At 44.9% G+C, this 19,297-nt stretch overlaps 1 protein-coding gene across 3 annotated transcripts in view; it reads left to right on the top strand.

Moving 5' to 3' along the window:
- LHFPL3 (LHFPL tetraspan subfamily member 3) overlaps positions 1-19,297 on the top strand; it is a gene marked incomplete at its 5' end in the record, with an annotated part of 249,687 nt that overhangs the window by 222,074 nt on the left and 8,316 nt on the right. The gene's annotated exons all lie outside the window — the stretch shown is intronic.

Genomic DNA, 19,297 nt, shown 5'->3' with positions numbered 1-19,297 from the left:
TTTCCTCAATAATGAAGATATTGCAGAAGCTACATCCAAAATTGGAGTGTTTGAACAGGCTAATCCCATTTGGCCAGTATCAGCCATGATGGACATCATGTCCTGCAGCAAAAATTGTCAAATCATTTGTAATAGGTTTTCAGTGTTGCCAAATATGTGCAAGTCATAACTTAACTGCAATGCTCGTACATTTTAAGTCTAATTAACTGTAGCTTGTATAAAATATTATGATTCTCCATTCACATGCTTGGAATTCAATTAATTTGTAGTTTACATGGTGCTAATAATAAATCTCTCTCCATAATCTTGGTCCAGAGACTTATAAAAGTGCATAGCTTCCCATCAGCTTTAAAGACGACTCTACCACTGACAGTGGTAAAGTTTATTGAGTCCCACAAAGACTGCCCCCTTCCCATAACCTTTGAAAAGCACATTGTATGAAAGGCAACAGGCAGTATTTATAGACTACCCACAAGAGCAAAAGCACAGGCCACTCAGACTTCCTTGAAAAAACTAAGAACCGGGCAGTAATTCTTGCCAGTGCTGGCCTGGGGATTTATGTTAACACAGTAAATAGGCAATGTCACTTCTCTAGTGGAAAATCATCCAGTTTGGCTAAACACACTTCACCCTAGTAATGCTCGGAGCGTGACAGTCTCTTCTTACTACCTGTTGGGATAGGAGCTCCATTTGAGCATCCTGAAGACTTATTCCAGCTTCTTTTTAGAAACAGGAAGCTCAGTCAGTCAGCCAAATATGTGTTTAAACATTGTCTGATAGACACATCCTGGAAAAAAAAAAAAAAAAAGAAAAAAACATCAATATTTTGCTCAGAGGAACAAAAAAACATGGATCGTATATTATTTTGGCAGGATTTGCTAAACACTGTACAATTATAGAATAGTATAGTCATGTTTCTTACTAAGGATAGCAGCTGTCTGGAGGAATCCAATTAGTTATCATAGCCATTTAACTAGCTAATCAGAAATCCTCATGCTCTTATTTTTCCTCATCACCAGTGATATTAACAGAAGGTGCGGAAAATGTTCTTGACACAACTGTTTCCATGACCTGCAGAAACATCTCCCTTTCTGCTTTAGCTTGGGGCTCACACAAAAACTCTGTAAATCATGCTGTTGGGATTGAGGAGCCAGCCTTTTTTTTTTTTTTTATAATCTGAAACCACATGCAGCCCTTGAAAAATTAATGACTGACTGGGTGAATAGTTCCTGCTGAGGAGTAAGAAGTTCGGTCAATGCTAATCCGCCCTCAGGAGAGGAAGGTGGTTTGGTGGTTGACATCAGGCCTTGGGCTGTGGGTTGAGGTCAGGCAGGCAGCAACGCCCTCTTCAACCTGGACTTCACCGTCCCATATTTCCTTCTCTGAGACCATACATACAAAAAGGGTTAACAAAACAACTGAATATATTCATGGAAAAAAAGAAAGCCAAGCAGATTTCTTCCATTCAACAATTTCTAGGAGTCTCCACAAGTCCAAGGGGCAAGCAGTTATATGGCACAATATTCTGGGGAACCGTCCCCAGAGATATCCCTGTTCTTCTGCTCTGTCTTAGGCATCCACTGCTGGCCACTGCCAGAAAAATAAGGTATGGATAGGGCCTCTGACCTGACCTCAAATGTAAAGTCAGCCGCCCAGAGAATGCCCACTCCCCAAGGAGCATTGCTGGCTGTGGCTGCTCTCCTTCTGCCTTGGCCTTTCACGTACCCACATACTCCCACCGACCCACTGCTCGTACCATTGCAGTAAGACCCATCACAGACATCCCAGCAGGGACCTGGGGCCCACAGGAGCACTGGTTCATCAGAACAACCTTAGTTCAAATGCTCAGCTCAGGCCACTCCAGCACTGTGTCAGGTCTGGCCTGTGTCAGGTCTAGCCTGTGCAGCAGAGATCTGTTTTACGGATGTACACAACAGCCAGATTTATTTCCGTCTTTTGCCAGAGTGAGGAAATATATGAGGCGATACAACAAACAGTCTCCGTCAAGGCTACGGGAGGAAAGGCTGTAAGTCTCCGTCCCAGCCACAGCTCCGTCGGAAAGCAGGGCGTTTCGAAGCACGACACGTAACCACTTAATAAAACCAACCTGAGCCCATGGAGAACAGGCAGGATTTACAGGCGTTATGCTGGGAAAGACAATCCAGCCCTCACAGTCAGCACAGCACAGTTAGCAAACACACACAATAGTTAATATTTTGAGGCTGTTTTAGATTCGTTTGTGTATCTCGATAGATGACATTTCCAAGACATTACAGGTCTCTGCTGAGTTGGACCTATTATTAATTGTGAACAAGCAGCTGAACTTTGAAAAATCTTTGCGTGATGAAGAAATAAAGAAGCGAGGTTCCCAGAGTCATTTATGCAGGAGATGGTTATTCCCTGAGGTTTTTTATCAGCCTTCCAGTCCATCCAGCCAGAGGCCAACACCTTGTGCTGCTACTGCACAAAATGGATCTGGAGACTTATCTCTGCCCAAACATGGGATCGGCTCCCTGCCCTTTGCCCAAGTCCATTTTCTCACCCATTTTAATTACTGCAGCTAAGTGTGGCTGGGATTTTTTCATCCTGGGTGATGTTCCCTGCAAGCTCCTCTGGGTCTGCTGTTCCTCACTGGCCCCCAGGTTGCCTGGCTCACTGCTGTGGGGACACCATCCACTCTATTCCCTGAAGGTGTTCCAGCAAGCACAGCCCAAATCCTGCAGGGTGCACTCTCCCTGCTCCCAGGCACCCTGCAGATGGGGCAGATATCAGGCAGTGGGATAAATGGAGGTCTGTTATTTGAACCACTGCTGTACGGTAGGAGTTGGACAGAGGAGTTCACCAGGCTCATATCTGGAGCAACAGCTCCAGGAATTCGGGTGGAGGCTGTTAGGGGCTGCTGAAAGGGATCCTGAGGAACACCAGTGAATAAGCAGTACCTCTGAGAGCCATGCAGACAGTACGGTGCAGGGCATGTCCTGCTGGCCACACACAGAAACAACCTTTGCCATTAGATCCCTCCCGAAAAGCTGCTGAGGACAAACTCTCCTCCCCAACATCCTGCTTGCCCAGCTCTTCACCACAAGGAGCACAGGGAAAGTCCCAAGGGGCTTAAAGCTGCCACTACCCAGAATTAAAAGGCAGGGAGGAATCGCTAAGCAGTTGTTTCAGCCTCTGAGACATCTGCTTGGGTTTCTTAGCAACCCTGGGAAAAGAAGCCACCTGAGATGCAAGCTGTCTGGTCAAACCCCGCAGGCCAGGCTGAGGCTGCTCCTGTACCTCGGTGGCACGGCATGGCACGACCATGAGCCCCTCCAGCCTGCGAGCCAGAAGCGAGCCCAGTGGCTAGGAGTGGGCACAGCTGGGTTCCTCCCTCAGATGGCACAGGGGGCTTGGCTGCAGCCTCCTTAGAAGGCTTGCTGCTCAGCAATCAGTGCTCCTGAGTGCATGGAAAGCTGCTTACGGCTGTTTTCTCAGTGATCGGCAGTGTTGGTCCCGTTCCCCTGAGTGCATCCACAGAAAGAAAGGGCTGTTTTTGCCAAGTGGTTTAAGATCTCGTGTGCTCTGGAGCAGGTTTAGGCACTGGTGCAGGGTTTGTGTGAGCCTGTGTCCTGGAGCGGCCATTTCATTGTTTCCCTTGTCTCAGGGACAGTGCTTAAATCATTTAAATTTATGCCTGGTACTGACATCCTGGCCGTGCTCATTGCTAATAGCTTATTTCCATCCATACGAACACTATCTCACTCATTCAGATATAAGTATGAGGATGCTGACCTGCAGTTAATCCTACACATCCCTGACTTTTAATTTAATGACTATTAAATATTAATGAGAGCAGAGAGTGGAAGTCAGATCACCTTTTCAACAGCTTAGTGCCCCTGTCACCAGGCTACAATGTCATCCTTGATCTTGCTTTTTTATTCCCTTTCTCCAAGTTTCACTTACAGGACAGGGAAAGCTGCATTTTACAGAACTTTATGGGCTATGCAGTCAAAGAGCTAGGGCGAGGATTAGAGCAGAACCAGGATCTCCCAGCTCCTGGTGGATGTTAAAACCACCACGATGCTGGATAAAAAGAGGGTTGTTTTGTCCAAATCACCAAAAATATGTGGAAGCCATATACCCCAGCTGTGCTAGAGGGAAGGAGAGCACACACAAACACAGGCACCCATGACTTAGATCCCACCACTGATGCTGTGCAGAAAATAATTCTGTATTCATGGAGAGATGTGGAGGGTGCCTACAGGTTACAGCCCCAACGCAAGAGCATGGGGATGCTGCTCACAGATCTCCCTGTGCTCAGCTCATTGAAGAAACCACAAACCAGTGCTCAGGGTGGACCAAGAGGCTCCAGTGCAAACCAAGGCACAGTGCCTCATTGTGTTCCCATCTTGCTGGTGGGAAAACAGATTTGAATGCTCCCTTCTGGGGAGAGGACAGGACTTCCTCATCTCAGCTACCTGGATGAGCATTGTAATGTCTTGATTCTCACAGGAAGCACCCTCATTTCTTCTGGTCACGCTTCAAAAACAGAAAGTCTTGTCCCACATGTGCCTATCCAGAGAAAAATTGCATTTTCAAACCTCCAAGCCTTGGAGTGCCTTGGAATCTGTTCCTCTGCCTCTTTCCACCCCTTTTTCTCATGGTCTTTTCTTTCGCATTAGCCAGTTGTGGCTGCCTCCTCACAACAGCCATAGATGGCTGCTGTAGGTATTTGTCTGTGCTTAAATCTATGGATCTTCAAATGATGATATTTTTCTGATTATAAAGCTAATGAGATAAAGCAGATCTCAATCAAAGCAGCTGGGCTTGAAGTGCATTAATACTTAATACTACCTTTTACAATTGTAATTATGACTTATTTACTTTTTTAATTGCTATCTGGTTTACTTATCTCTATGAGACTCATTTCTCAAGAGTATCTTCCTGACTATACTGTTTTATTTTTGCAGAAGAAATGCAGGCATTTAGTGAGATGGAAATTACTTCCTTATTATTTAAAATTAATTCAGCCCATCAAAATGAGCTCATTGCCATGCACAGTGCTTCCTTTTTAATTCAGTCTCAGCCTTTCTAGCAATTGAAATTCTGTGCTGAGAAGATGTACATAGCAGGCTTTTTATACATATTAAACCCTACATATTAGGGGGATTAAGACTGCATATACATTTTAAAATAGGAATTACGAAACAAGTTTTGCAGCAGGGATAAAAGAATGTCAGTTCTCCATCTCTCTTGTAAACTGCTTTGCTAGCCAGGAATGAAGCTGCGGGGATGTCTGATGGGAATACAAGAGGCTCTGTTCTCGACTCCTGCAGGACTCCAAATTTTGCTAAATCAGGGCAAACGTAGAGAAAATATTTACATATAAATAATTGGGATGCCAGTGCTCCCTGATTTTTTCAACTTGGAATAAAAAAAGAAAATGAAGAACAGGAGAGGAGAGAGGAGCTTGAAGCTGTGATAGGCATAGGAAGGGAAAAGCTTAATAGTGAGAGAAAAGTGCCTGTCACCTGTGGAAGGAGCACAGCAGGCAAGGGAGGAACTGGAGGAAGGAGAGACACCCAAACAGCTTCTGACAGCTGGGGTGGCTGAGCTGAAGTGTGGGAAGGAGAAGGAAGAAAATGACCTTTGTTCCTCCCCTGTCCCAGCAGGGATATCCTCCAGATGATCATCCTTGAGACATCAAAACTTGCCTCTGTCAAACAGGGTCCTGCCTGAGCGAGGACATCGTTGCCAGGAGGGAAAGCAAAGAAAAGAAGAAAGAGGGTTTTTTAAGAAAAAAAAAAAAAAAAACTTGCTTTTGAGGGCACTTGAAAAGATTGCCATTCCAATACTAAGAAGATGAGCAGGGAAATTATTTTTCATTAAAATAATAATTTAAAAAAATAGTCATTTTAGGCATACCAGGAACAAAACACTTAGTGTGACTCCTGTCTTCAGGAAGGGCAAAGAGGAGGGCGTGGGGGGCTATAGGCGTAGCAGGGCTATCTCAGTCGTTGGGAGGTGATGCTAATAATCCTGGACTTGTTTCCAAACACAGAGGGCAGGAAGGTGATCAGGAGGAGTCAGCGTGGACTTACAAAGGGTAAGTCATGCCTGACAAACCTGAAAACCTCGTACAATGACATGACTGGCTCAGTGCACACGGGGAAAGCAGTAGATGTTGTTTATCTTGACTTCAGCAGGGATTTGGACATGGTTTGCCTTTACATCCTGATGGACAAACTGATGAAGTCCAGCCTAGGTAAGGGGACAGTGAGGTGGATTGAAATCTGGTTGTTGGGCTTAAAGGGATGTGATCAGTGACATGGTGTCCAGCTGGAGGCCAGTCACCACTGGAGCACCCAAGGGGTTAATAACAGGGCTGATAAATACTGTTTAACATCTGCATTAGTGACCTGGATGATGGGGCAGGTATAAAACTGAGAGGAGTGGTTGGTGCACTAGTGGCTTGTCCTGCTATTCAGGGAGACCTTGACAGCCTGGAGGAATGAGTGGACAGGAGCCTCATGATGTTCTCCAAGGGGAAATGCCAAGTCCTGCACCTGGGAAGGAGTAACCCTGGGCACCAGGACAGGCTGGGGGCTGCCCAGCTGGAAACAGCTTGTCAGGAAAGGAGTCTCTGTCCCTGGAGATGCTGAAAAAGCTGATGGGACACCAGCCTGAGCAGCCTGCAGTAGCTGACCCTGCTCTGAGCAAGAGGGTTGGAGCAGATACACCCAGGGACTGATCTCAGGTGTTTTGAGAGACAAGAGAACAGCAGGAACCTGGTAGATGCAAAATATGCATCTTTATTTAAGGATTTGTGACACAAAACCAGTAAGGAAGAGTGGGCTGAAGTAGCCACAGAGATGTAGTGGTGAGAGGTTTCTCTGCCCCCACCTTCAGGGCCTTCTTTGTCCCACCAGCTGTGGCCTTTCCCCAGCAGCACATCTAAGGTGGTGGGAAGCACACCTGGGCTCTTGCCTCCCTCTTTGCACTTTGTTTCAGGTATCAGTGATTAGCTGAGGATCCTGGCACCATGCTATTCTGGGGCATTGGGTTTTGCACATTTAACACTAATGACTGTGAATCATCAGGAGCATTTTACATATACAATATCTGAGGTTAAACAAACTGTGTTTTAATTAAAAGTATTTCATCCGTGCGTTGTGAAACGGTATAGGAAAAAAAAATCAGATAAAATTGTAGGCTTTTTTTTTTCTAAAAGAATAGAAGTCTGGTAACTCCAAAATATCATTTAATGAAGGATCTTAAATCTGCAAAGTTTTTATATTTGGATTTTGAACACTTAATAACGTTTTCTTGCACATTCCAATTTTATATCGTTTTGAATTAAATTTCAAGTAACATTAATTAATTTTCTTAATAATGCCACTTGCTTTGAAATTACAAGTATTTCCCTCAGTAGCTGTGAGGGAGCTGGTAACTTTAGGTACAGCACTCCCCTCTAGTGGGTAAAATCAGACCAGCCCAATTTTTCAGGACCCATTCACCGTGCTCATTAGCACCAGCTGTAAATGAAAGCTTTGTTTTTATCCCCAAATATCCTGGAGACTCAGAGTCGTTGTTATGTTTTGACAGTTTGCGAGTTATTTATGGTATGTTATTTTAGTAGTGAATTACAACAGGGAGAGAGGGGCACTTATAAGGGGTGTGTGAGGCTCAGGTTCTGTTCCTACTCATGAATCTCAGTTCAGAGCAGTGATTCTCTGCATGCCCTAGAAATCCTCCTGCTAAAAATGCCATCAGGGATATAAAGTTTTGCTTAAAATACTTTATTTCCACTAGAGACTTTGGAAGACTTTGGAAGACTGGATTTTTATTTATTTATTTTATTTTATTTTATTTTATTTTATTTTATTTTATTTTATTTTATTTTATTTTATTTTATTTTATTTTATTTTATTTTATTTTTGATCAAAGGGAGGCTAGGCAATTCATGAAGGTGAGATCCACCAGAGGTTACCTTCCAGCTGCAACTCCTGGCTCAGCAGGTCATCTAAACCCACTTCAAAATCTTTATGCATTGGCAATTTTTCTGATTCAAAATTGTACCCTTGTAATATCCCCCTGTACTGCAAGCGAGAAGCAGCAATGTGGAGACTAGAGGTTGTAGGAAGCCATTATGTTCAATATAATAAAGACATCCTCTCCTTCCAACCCCCTCCCCCCAAAATAAAATAAAATAAAATAAAATAATAAACACTTTGTTCACCCATTTGTTACAACTGTGCTGTGATGCAGCTATAAGGAAGGAATGTTTCTACGCATTCACCTGTCTCATCCCTTTTTTGTTTTTCTCTTACATAATTATGGTCATGGTTTTAATTGAGTTAGAAGAGGATGTTGCACATCTGCTGAAGTCAGAGCATCATCTCAGCTGGCACCACATGCACCGAGAACAAGCCACGCATATATGCACGAGCCAATTTGTCTCTTAAAAATATTTCTTCCTGGCTGAAGCATAAATTGCCTTTACCCTAATGTGCTTTATAATGGATTGTATTTGAAATATGTTTATTTTTAGCAAACAAATGCCAATGGGAGCCTGCTGTTAAAAATAGACAGTACAGTTGGCACAGAAATGAAGGCTGGGGAGTCTTTCTTTCCCTGTGTGGTGGAAATGCCCTCGCTGTAAGCTATCTGGGGAGAAAGCATGATGCCCCAATGAAAGTTAATTCCTCCAGTTAATTCCAGGGGAAACTGCAAACAGCATCTCCTCGAGTCCTCACTTGTCACCTGGCTTACAAACAGCCTCAGTGATCCAGAGTCCACAAAGGGCTGTCACACCTGCCACGAGGGGCAGCAGGTGTAAGACAGGGACAGTGCCCAAAAGGCAATCACAACAGAAAGGCGCCATGGACTCATGCAGTCAGTTGATCCCTAGCTTATATTTTCTACAGCTGTTTCTTCTGCCCATGCATATATCATTATTGATCTGTGTCCTATTTTTCAGGACATTTCTCTAATTCATTCTGAATATTGGATACTAATTCTGTACTACAACACACTGTCAGCCCTTCCTGGATAACCACGGTCTGCAAATGGAAGAGATCCACTATTCCATTATGCAAGTGGTTAATTAAAATATTTTAACAGTATCAGACCTAAGATGGGTTTGCATGAAATGAACAAATGCAGTCTTTCAGCTGGACAGTGAACCACTGATAAATACATTAAGAATATGCTTTACCAACAAGTGCTGCAGTTATTTTCACAGCAGTTTATCTGAGCTGTGTTTCCTAAATGCTGTGCAAACACTTCTCAGATTGTATCTCTTGTGGTGAACACCAGAGACAAGACTTGCAGAGATGGTTCAAGTCACTTAGTAGACTGGCTTATGTAAATGGAAAGTAGGCAACCTTCCAAGCACACACATGCATCATCAGAAAGCTTATCTAACATTTCTTTTACACTTTCCTTAGTCTCTTTTCTTTCCACCTGTCATTGGTGAGGCTGTTGTGATACAAGGACTGGTCTTCTGTCCCTGTTTTAATTCCTGTGTGAAGTACTGTGAAAGTGCCAGTTCTCATTGTGATTTGGCTACAGGATGCCATAAAACCACAGATACATACACACAATATCTAGTTGCACCATCAAAATCACCCAGATGTGGCAAATGATGTCCAGGAGCAGCCCAGCTGCAAAGCTGTGTGTGAGTCCTGCTGCCAACCCTGGCCAGGTCAGCACTGCCTTGCACATGTTATCCCACAATTCCAGCACTCCTAGGGTTGGATCTGCCCTGGAAACAGTTTCATGGTGCATCATGAATGTCCCTCCCAGGTCACACAGGGCATATGTCCTTCAGTAAAGCAGCCTAAAGTGCATTTCCTTGTCGCTCCATGCTTTTCTGCACCATCCATCCTGCCTGGAGCAGGGCTTCAGTTCAGCCCCCATGGTCTGGTGGGTTTCCCAGGTGTGGGAGTGTGGAGAGCAGGAATCTCCTCCTCAACAGCAGCAAAGACCATGGCAGACTCCAAAACTTCTCAGAGCTGAATGTCAGCCAGTCCCCAGCAGGTCCTTGTATTTGGGATCTTATGACCCTGGATAATTTTGCATTACAAGCACGTGGTTATGCTGTTAGGAAGGGTGCTCACCGTGCTGTAAAGGTTTCCTTTTAGGAGGGAAGATGTTAACTTTCCTGTCAGAAGTTCTCAATTATGGGCTGAGAAGAGCTTAGAAGTGCAGATGTGACACAGCTCTGCTTGTGCAGGCTCAGGTCAGGAGACAAGCAGCTACTGCCACTTCACTGCGCAAGCACTGAATTTTTTTCTGGCCCCCAGACTTGCACAAAACCTGATCAAAAAGAGATTAGGAATTTTATTTTGAACATCACTTTCCAGAATTTTGCTTAAAGGCAGGTTCGAGTAGGGCAGCATCTCTTTCTTGCTGCCCCAACATTTTACATACTGATGTCTAGCCAACAAGCATAGCCTTCATTTGGCCAAAAAAGACCTTCTTTTCATGTAGGAACACATAAGAAAGACCACTCTGAATCTTAGCTGAAATAAAATAACCTAAAAAGCCTGAAAATCATAAAGTTGATCAGGGAAATCCCAAAGCCCTGAAAAATAATCTATCAACTATGATTTATATATTTCCTACATAATCAAGAGAAGGTTCTTATCTTGGGGGAAAAGTCCCGGAGGGGATTCCTAGATAGAGCCACAGTGTTTCTCATTATCAGATGATTGTAAAAGTTGGGTTGGCTCTACTGATTCCAAAAGGACCAAAAAGGTCCAAAAGAGTTTACAGGAGACAGACTGTAACAGAAAATATGGCTGGGAGTCTAGATTTGAAGTACTGGTTTAAGAGAAGTAAAACTGAGTCCTTATTTACAGCTTTCCAATTCCCTGGAATCAAACCCAACACTTGGTAATTCTAGACTGCTGCCTACAGTGGGTTCGTAATAATCAGAAGTCAGGAATCGCAATTAAAGAAGATGTACCCACAGTGAGATGTGTTTCATTAGGAGATAACATTAAGAATCAATATTTTATGACCTGTCACATATTTGAGTCATCCGTCATGTTTTATCCTTACATGTTGAAGTTATTTGACAGTTCAAAAGCAGAAGGAAGCAAAACAGAAAAGAAGTTTTCTTGCTGGTGTCACATTTTCAGCTAAATTTAATGGGTAATAGTCTACAGTAAGCAATTAAAACACATTGGTCTGTTATTAAGGAACAAATTCTATTCCATGGGGCCTGAGGGAAAAGCTTCTCATAAGATTTGCTATTTTTATATAAGACAGCACAAACTATGCTTTCCCTGCTTGGGAAAAAAAAAAATGCTGCTACTTTGCAATGCACAGATGAATACTGATTTTGGTGTTTTACATAATGGAGAAGCAGCAAGATCCACCTGCAAGTCCATAGTACCCCTCCTCTGCTGGGGTCCAGCTGAGTCCTCAAATACCGGAGTCAGTGGCACCACAGACCTATAGGAATGTACCCATACAGAAAATACTGCTTGTTTGTTGTCCAGATAAAAAGCACAACAAAGGAAGGAGATGAGCTTATATAAAGAGGAGGAAAGGTTGAAGAGGAAATGACTGTGCAGTTACCTACAAGTTTAGAAATGTCGTGACTGCTCAAGCTATTTTTTTCATGTTCCACCCCTGGATCTCATCTTACACTTGAATGTCAGCTTTCAAAAAAAACCCACCCTTCAATTCCTTGTAATTGCAAAGAAAACCCTTTGCCCTCAAGAAACATGAGGTAAATAAGAAATAAATCAGAGTTTTCAGCTCGCGTTTGTACATCTCCCTGGTTTGTGGAGGTTTGTGGCTCATTAAGGCTTTCTGGAAAACAAGGACTTCATCTCATGAGCAATGACAGGAGGGCTCTCCTCTCTCATCTGGCATGGAACAAAAAAGATGTTTTCATTTTTATTTTGTTCTATAGATAGGGGAAAAGAGCGAGTTCCCAAAGTAGCCAAGACCTTGTTTATCAGAGCGTTTCCTTTCATTTTTCATATTCCCCCAGAATAACGTTTTTGATGTGATTAAAGAGAAGCACCCGAGAAAGCTTCAGTCTCAACAAATTGGTATTTTGCACTGAAAATCCCTTTAATATAATGTTCCTGTGGGTAACACCAGGAAAGCCTGGGAGACTAAAAATCTGAATAATTGCATTTTTTTCTGTCTCCCAAGCAATCAATAATGTGACACTTTGCTAGTGGTGGGTTTTGAGAGACACCTCAGAGAAGGAGAAAGAACGCAGGGTGCTGCAGGGGCCATAGGGCTGAACACCAAGCTCATCTCCAGGGTTTGGTGACCCTGGGAAAACTTTGGGAAACACCATGAGATAGCCACACTCATCTGACTGCAACCATGGCTGAAGCTCAGGAGACCCACACAGCCTTTGCTCTTCTCTGGGGCCAGGGTGATCTTAGAGGATGTAAAAAAAATAATTCCAAATGAGGAGAAGTTTCAGTGTCTGAAGCGATGAAATATTTAATCCCTGCCCTCTCTGGGATATTCATCATCACAGATTTACTCACCCGCTGCTCGCTGACAGCAGCGGCTGACAAGGACGATGACAGCTGACATGCATTAACCCAGCCGCACTACACCAGCCATCACTCCAGAGCAGAAATCCATCATTAGGATTTGAACACCAGTGAGGCGTCCTGGTGGGGACCAGATTCTCAATGCTGGAGGCACCTGTACAGGGAAGTTGGCACAAAATAGCCTCAACAGTGCCAAAGGACAGGTCCCTGAGATGCAGAGGTCCCTGGTACCACCACCAGGTCATGGCTCTCGCCACAGAGACATACCCTTATGAAGGAAAACGAGAGGGAATGATGGACAAAAAACATTTACTCAGGGCAGAAAGCCTTTGTGAATTCTTTACGAGAGCTACAGAGCAAGGTAATACAGTAGCACCTGTACTTAGGGCTCAAGGTGCAGCAAAAGGCACCATTTCACTGCTCCTCACGGCCTGCAGCTTCACAGGGCAGACTCATCTTCTCTTTGCCCTAAATCCCCCCTCTTTTACTGATAACTTTCATTTCTGAGCAAATCCATCATTTTTGAGCATCATCTTTAATGGGTTATGTTGAACTATTATTATCTTTGAGGAGGGGTGACTGATCAATGAGCTTTGAGGAATCCAAACTAGGTGTTGGGTTGAGGTTGTGGGTTGTGTTATTTTCCACTCTCCGTTACTCTTTCCAGCCAGGCTGGTGGCTTTTTGAGACCTCCCCATTGTTTCTTGCCATTACAGTGGCAACCACATCTTTATTTAGAAAGGTTAAGTGACATGTATATGAACATTATCTTACAGTCCTTGGTGGGAATGACCAAAATCATGGAAAACTGTCCAGGCACATGTGGGAATCAGGCATAGGGAGGAAGGGGGAAAGAAGCCACCAAGGTTTCCCTAGAGCCAAGCCTATGCTGTATGAGGTGTAACCTCAGAGTAGGGAACAAGGTGAGTTATTTACACCACCACATGTGTGTGGGATGCCCCATCTGAGGGTTAGAGAAGCCTCCATGGGAGAGCAGGAGCTTGTAGGAAAAACCACCCTTTACCTGCTGATGGTCTCATCCCTGCAAGGTGCACCACAGTTCACTCCAACAACCAGCTCCCATGGGAAGGAGAAAGGCAGCTCTAGGAACAATGCTCTTTCCATCGCCACCTCCACTCCACGTCTCACTAAGCCTCACATGCCCAAAACTACAGAGCTTGTTGGATGTGCTGAGTTGTCACCTCCCTGCTTCTGAGCCAAAGGAGAAGGAGCATGGCCTAGGCGCTGCCACGGCTGTGATTCAGGGCCACTGCAAAGCAGGCTGCCCTCCTGCATGCTCTTCAGCTGTGAGTCCTCCCCTTTTTTCTCCATGAAGGATTTCTGGCTCTGCACTGCTGCACACTGCCCTCTCTCTGTGCTGAAAGCTCTTTGGGGAGGGAATCTCCTCTTTTTCTTTTGCAAGAATACACTTAACACTCCTAAAGCAACTCAGAAAAAAATGTTTAAGGGAGTAATATAAAATAATAGCAGTCATAAATCCTGATATATTGTCCAAAGCCTGTGTACATCAGTTCTGCAGCAATCCTGCAGGGCAGTGTGAAAGGGAAGATGACTGAAGGGATGCTGTCATGAGCTCCGTCAGGACCATGAGAGGTCCACATGCTCCTTGCTGCCTGCCAGACAGCTCTCCATGACTGATTGTGGTCACTGAAAGCCTCTCCCTCTCTTTAGACTCTGGTGTTGCCATCTCCTAAACCAAGCTAAATTTCACTGAACCCCATGGGGAGTCCTTTAGGGTATTTTCTAGTAAGGAGGAGTTTTGCTTGTAATTTCATAGCTTTGGAAATTATGATTGGTTTTATGCGTGGCACCAGTTATTTCCTATTTGCCCAGAGAGTATATAGACAGCTAATTAACATCTCCATGCTCAGGTAGGCCATTAGCTAATCATTAAGCTGCAGTTTTGAAGCCTCAGACTAAAGCTTCCCCAGATCGTTATCTTTCTGTTCCCACAAGCACGTAACTTGGCAACTTCGTCTCACAGAGGCCAGAAGGGGATCGATGCTGGCAGCTCATTAACGGGTTTGGATGGAGAGCCCGGGTTTCTGCAGCCTTGGGTCAGTGAGCCCCAGCCCTGAGGTGCTCAGGAGGAAGCCCTGGGGCTGTGGGACCCTTCTCCTTCACCTCCAGCCCCAGCAGCCACCCAGGGTCATCTGTGCTTTTCCCCCCACATTGCGACAGTTCAGTGTTTATTTTCTCCACTGCAATCAGCAGGAGTTTTCTTGGGCAAGCTTTGGAGAAGGCTGTGAGTAGTGATGACTCCTCATGGGAATGCAGTCCCTTGATGGTCAGGCCTTGCTTATTCGTTTCATGTAAATCTGGACTGCAATCAGAGACTCTCCCAGCACCAGGCAGAAGCTGATGCACTTGTAATGCTTCAAAATGAATAAGCATTCACCAAAACATTCATCCTCACTGAAACATTCATCCCAGCAGAGGATAAGCATCAGGAGATGAAATAAAGAGAGCTGGTGTTAGGGCAGGGATGGCCCCCAAAAACACAGCCACCACATTCCCTTTTTGCCCGCACTGTCCAGGGCAAGGGTTGTAGCACAAATCCTGCCCAGATTGGGTCGGGTTTGCATGGTCCTCCCAAGCCATGCAGTTTTGACACTAGCCAGAGAAGAGGGAGATGAATTTGACACAAAGAAAAGAGAGTTTAAAAGCTTTTATTATTCTGCAGCATTTACGAATTGCTAGCATTGATATTTTTATTGTTTTCTGAGATACTGAAACCGAATTTCTTGGAGTTATTTTAATGAAGTACAGCATTTGAAAATCAATGAATCATTTCAGGAAATTTGATGCATGGAAAACTTCCTTTTAGCATGGCAGAATGGCCAGCAAATTGTCATGGCCCTGCTTCTTTCTGCTGGGAGGAAAAACTTATTACATGGATTGGGAAATTATCTGGAGAAATCCAATCTCTTGAAAAAGAGCCAGGCTCTGTTTCTTTCACCACAGCAAAATGAGCCACATCGTAGTGGTTTCCTTATCCAGAGATCCTGACTGGCACCTTCGTGGCTCTGCTCCAGCATCCCAGCTCTCTCCCCGGGCCAAACTCCTCTCCCCTGCTGCACACACGGGCAGGCTCAAACCAACACTGCGTGGGAGCTGGTGACCAGTTCTCCCTGAGCTCAGCCTTGCTCACAGCCCCTGGCACCCTAGGATGGTTTTTGGCTTCTTTCTGATTACGTAGCCAAAAAAGTAGAAAAGTAGAGTTTTGCATCAATGTCAGCAAGATTTGTTTTCCCAGACCAAAGGTACGCTGATGGCAGCTTCTAACATCATGCAGCACAGTACAGGAAGCTCCTGGAGGATACAAAGCTAGTTACAGTGGATATAAAGCTGTTGTTATTAACAAAATGAAGAAATATATAAATATATATTTTATTTTAATATTTTTTAATATAAAAATATAAGCTGACAATCCAAACATTTTCTGGCCTTTCTGCTCAGGACTCTATCTGGGTGCCTAGACTGACACAGCCTTGTCCTCAGCAGGGCTCTCAGGAAACAAGTAGAGATCAAAGTTCCTAACAGTTTTTAAATAAAGATGATGCAGAGCTTTCTGGGCAGTCTGATCAGTCTGATCACGCAGCCTGAAGGCTCATGAAACAAACAAAAATACCTACAGATCCTCTGGGTTCCAAGAAAGAAATTAAAAAGCAATGCCAGTAAATGTGTGGAATATGAAAGAAGTAAAACATTTCCTCATTCAACAGCTAAGGAACAGAAAGGGCTTGGGAATCACAGTTCAGGGACTACTGTTCAGTGACAGCAATTTATTTGACCATCTGGGTAAAGAAAGACTGCAGCAAACCACACGGAGGAAATAAAAACAGATGAGAAACAAGGAACTGATTCTGCTTGACTTGAGCCTACAACTCCGCGGAGCAGGAAGCTACTTCACGTAAAAGACGTTATTGATGAAGGCATTTCAGCCTCTCTCCAGTCCTTCTAACAACATACTAGATCCCCCATGCCAGCAAACCTGTCCTGAGACGTGACTGCCATCCCAAACGCCCCAGAAACATCAGCAAGTACAAAAGACAAATTGATGAGCCTTCTGGAAGGGAACCACCGGAGGAAGGAGCAGCTCTCTGATGCCTCCTGAATTCCTGTTCCACAGTAAAAGAAAGTTCTTTTGGAGAAAGAATGGGAGGCTTTTTGCTCCGTTTGTTCATTGTGATAAAAAAATCTTCGTTTTCTCGATAGGCACAGAGTAAATATTGAAGTGGAAGAAAATGCTCCCCACTGATCCGCTGGATCTGGTCACTACATGCCAGTGTCTCAGTGCCCACCTCGAGCAGAGGCACAGCCTCCTCCCTTGTTCAGTGCTCATTGTGTGGCACAGGAGCAGTTGTGCTGGCTCAGAAGATCCTGTGGTGCTGGCACCAAGCCATCCAGCTGAGGAACCCAAGAGCTGCTGGTAGCAAAGCAGTGGAGCTGTCGCCCAAGGCAGCCCCATTCCAATCAGCACAGGCTGTTGCTGACAGATGACAGGGATGACAGCTATGACTTTACCCTACCCGTGGATAGGTCTCTCTTCCCTCTACTTGTCACTCTCCTCCTGCCTTTCTCACCAATGCACACGCATATGCTGTATTCTTGGAGCCACATTCAAACCAGAAGGCCACCCAAGCCAGGCACTAGGCAGGGTAGCAGGGGGAGCTTGAAGCCAGCCAAAATTTGGGGTTTCAGAGCCTGTCACCACCATCTGGTTATATTTAGGTGCATTTGAAGGAGGATCTTGTTGAAATAAAATTGTCAGGCTGTGATGAGGTGCTTCTTGAAGCAGCTCTAGCCCCAGTTCTCAACATTTGCAGTCACAGTGCACCTGCCCCTGGTGTAAGATCTTGCTGACGAGAGCAGCTGAGCTGGCTGTGATACGCAGCTTGGCTCACGCTTCCCACCAGGCTGGCCAGCTCCTTACAGCCCTGTACCAGGCTCATCAGCATCTCATCATCCTGGGTGCTCAGCCCTCCTAGGATGGAGATGAAGCTTCAAACTCACCTCCTGTAAAACCATTCACCCCTCCATAAAGGCAGCGGGGGCATGCAGTTGCTTGATAAGTAACAGGACTAAAAATACCAGCCCTCAAGCTGTGCTCAAAAAGCTCTCTGGCAACTTGTTACAAGAAACTAATCCACAACAGCCTAATAGTTTGATATTTCAGGCTGAAGATCATCTCTGTGTGGGCAGGAGCTTCTCTCTTTATGTTCCCATTCATGCTGTTAATCGCTGTGTGCAGGACAATTATAAATCCCATTGTTCAGGATTCACACATCTCACTCTGTCCATCTCAGACTCAGGTCTCCAGTCTTCTCCAATGTCTACAGTCCTGCAGGAGCCAACAAGTGCTCACTTGTGCTAGGAATCATCCCCAGATGAAATGAATCTCCTGTCCCTGCCCTGGGCCTCACACTCAATGCCTGACTCCTGGAGAGCTGCTGCTATGTGTGATGCATCTCCCAGCCCATCTTCTATATTCTTTCTCCTCCCAAAAAAGCTCCCCACCTTCCTCAAAAATTTCATCTGGAGAAGAAAATGGACTTGAAGAAACCAAGAAAACAAAGAGGGAAACTGTCACGTTGCACCCTGGCTCCAGACCTAATTTCCCAATATATTTCTCCTTTCATACATTGGCACAAGGTCATCAGACTTAATTGCTTGATCCTTTTATTTTTTTAATTAATTTGTCTTAATAACTACAATTTTCTCTGGAGACCTTTTCTTATTGTCATAACATCTTCAAAACATGTTCTGCCTGGAGAAATAAAAGAAAGCAACCCGGAAAATAGCGTAGCAATGTTGTGCCATTCTTCTCCCCTCCATAGCACACTGGCTACAACCAACCTCTCTGAACTGACAGCCTTTTCCTCCTGCCCTGTGTCAGCCTCTACATACAGCAACAGGAAAAGAAAAAGGAAAAAAAATGTACAAATAAATTGGATTTTAAAACTACAAGACGCAGCTAGGGTCTGGCGGGGAAGGGCAGGATGTGACCAGCAGGGCAGTCAGTGGGAGCACCGAGTGCGCAAGGAGGGCGGCTTGGGGTCTGCAGTGTGCCTGCAATGCTCTGGGCTTATTCTTGTGACTGACAGTGCATGAGTTGTTTATGCCTGTACACAGATACCAGTAAGTTGGCAAAATTGTTCTGGTGGGATCCTTCAGGCATTTTTCTGATTCTTATTGGAAAAGGGTGTTTACTAAAATGGCATTCATGTGTTCAGTGCTTAATCACAGAATCACAGAATCACAGAATCACAGAATTTCTAGGTTGGAAGAGACCTCAAGGTCATCGAGTCCAACCTCCAACCTAACGCTAACAGCCCTCCACTAAACCATATCCCTAAGCTCTACATCTAAGCGTCTTTTGAAGACTTCCAGGGATGGTGACTCCACCACTTCCCTGGGCAGCCTGTTCCAATGCCTCACAACCCTTTCTGTAAAGAAGTTCTTCCTAACATCTAACCTAAAACTCCCCTGGCTCAACTTAAGCCCATTCCCCCTCGTCCTGTCACCAGGCACGTGGGAGAACAGGCCAACCCCCACCTCGCTACAGCCTCCCTTGAGGTACCTAAAAAGAGCGATAAGGTCACCCCTGAGCCTCCTCTTCTCCAGGCTGAACAAGCCCAGCTCCCTCAGCCGCTCCTCGTAGGACTTGTTCTCCAGGCCCCTCACCAGCTTCGTCGCCCTTCTCTGCACCCGCTCAAGCACCTCGATGTCCTTCTTGTAGCGAGGGGCCCAAAACT

Source organism: Aythya ferina (genome assembly GCF_964211825.1).
Source record: "Aythya ferina genome assembly, chromosome: 1".
Lineage (NCBI taxonomy): Eukaryota > Metazoa > Chordata > Aves > Anseriformes > Anatidae > Aythya > Aythya ferina.
Note: the sequence above shows the minus strand (reverse complement) of the source record. Positions and strands in the feature narration are given on the sequence as shown.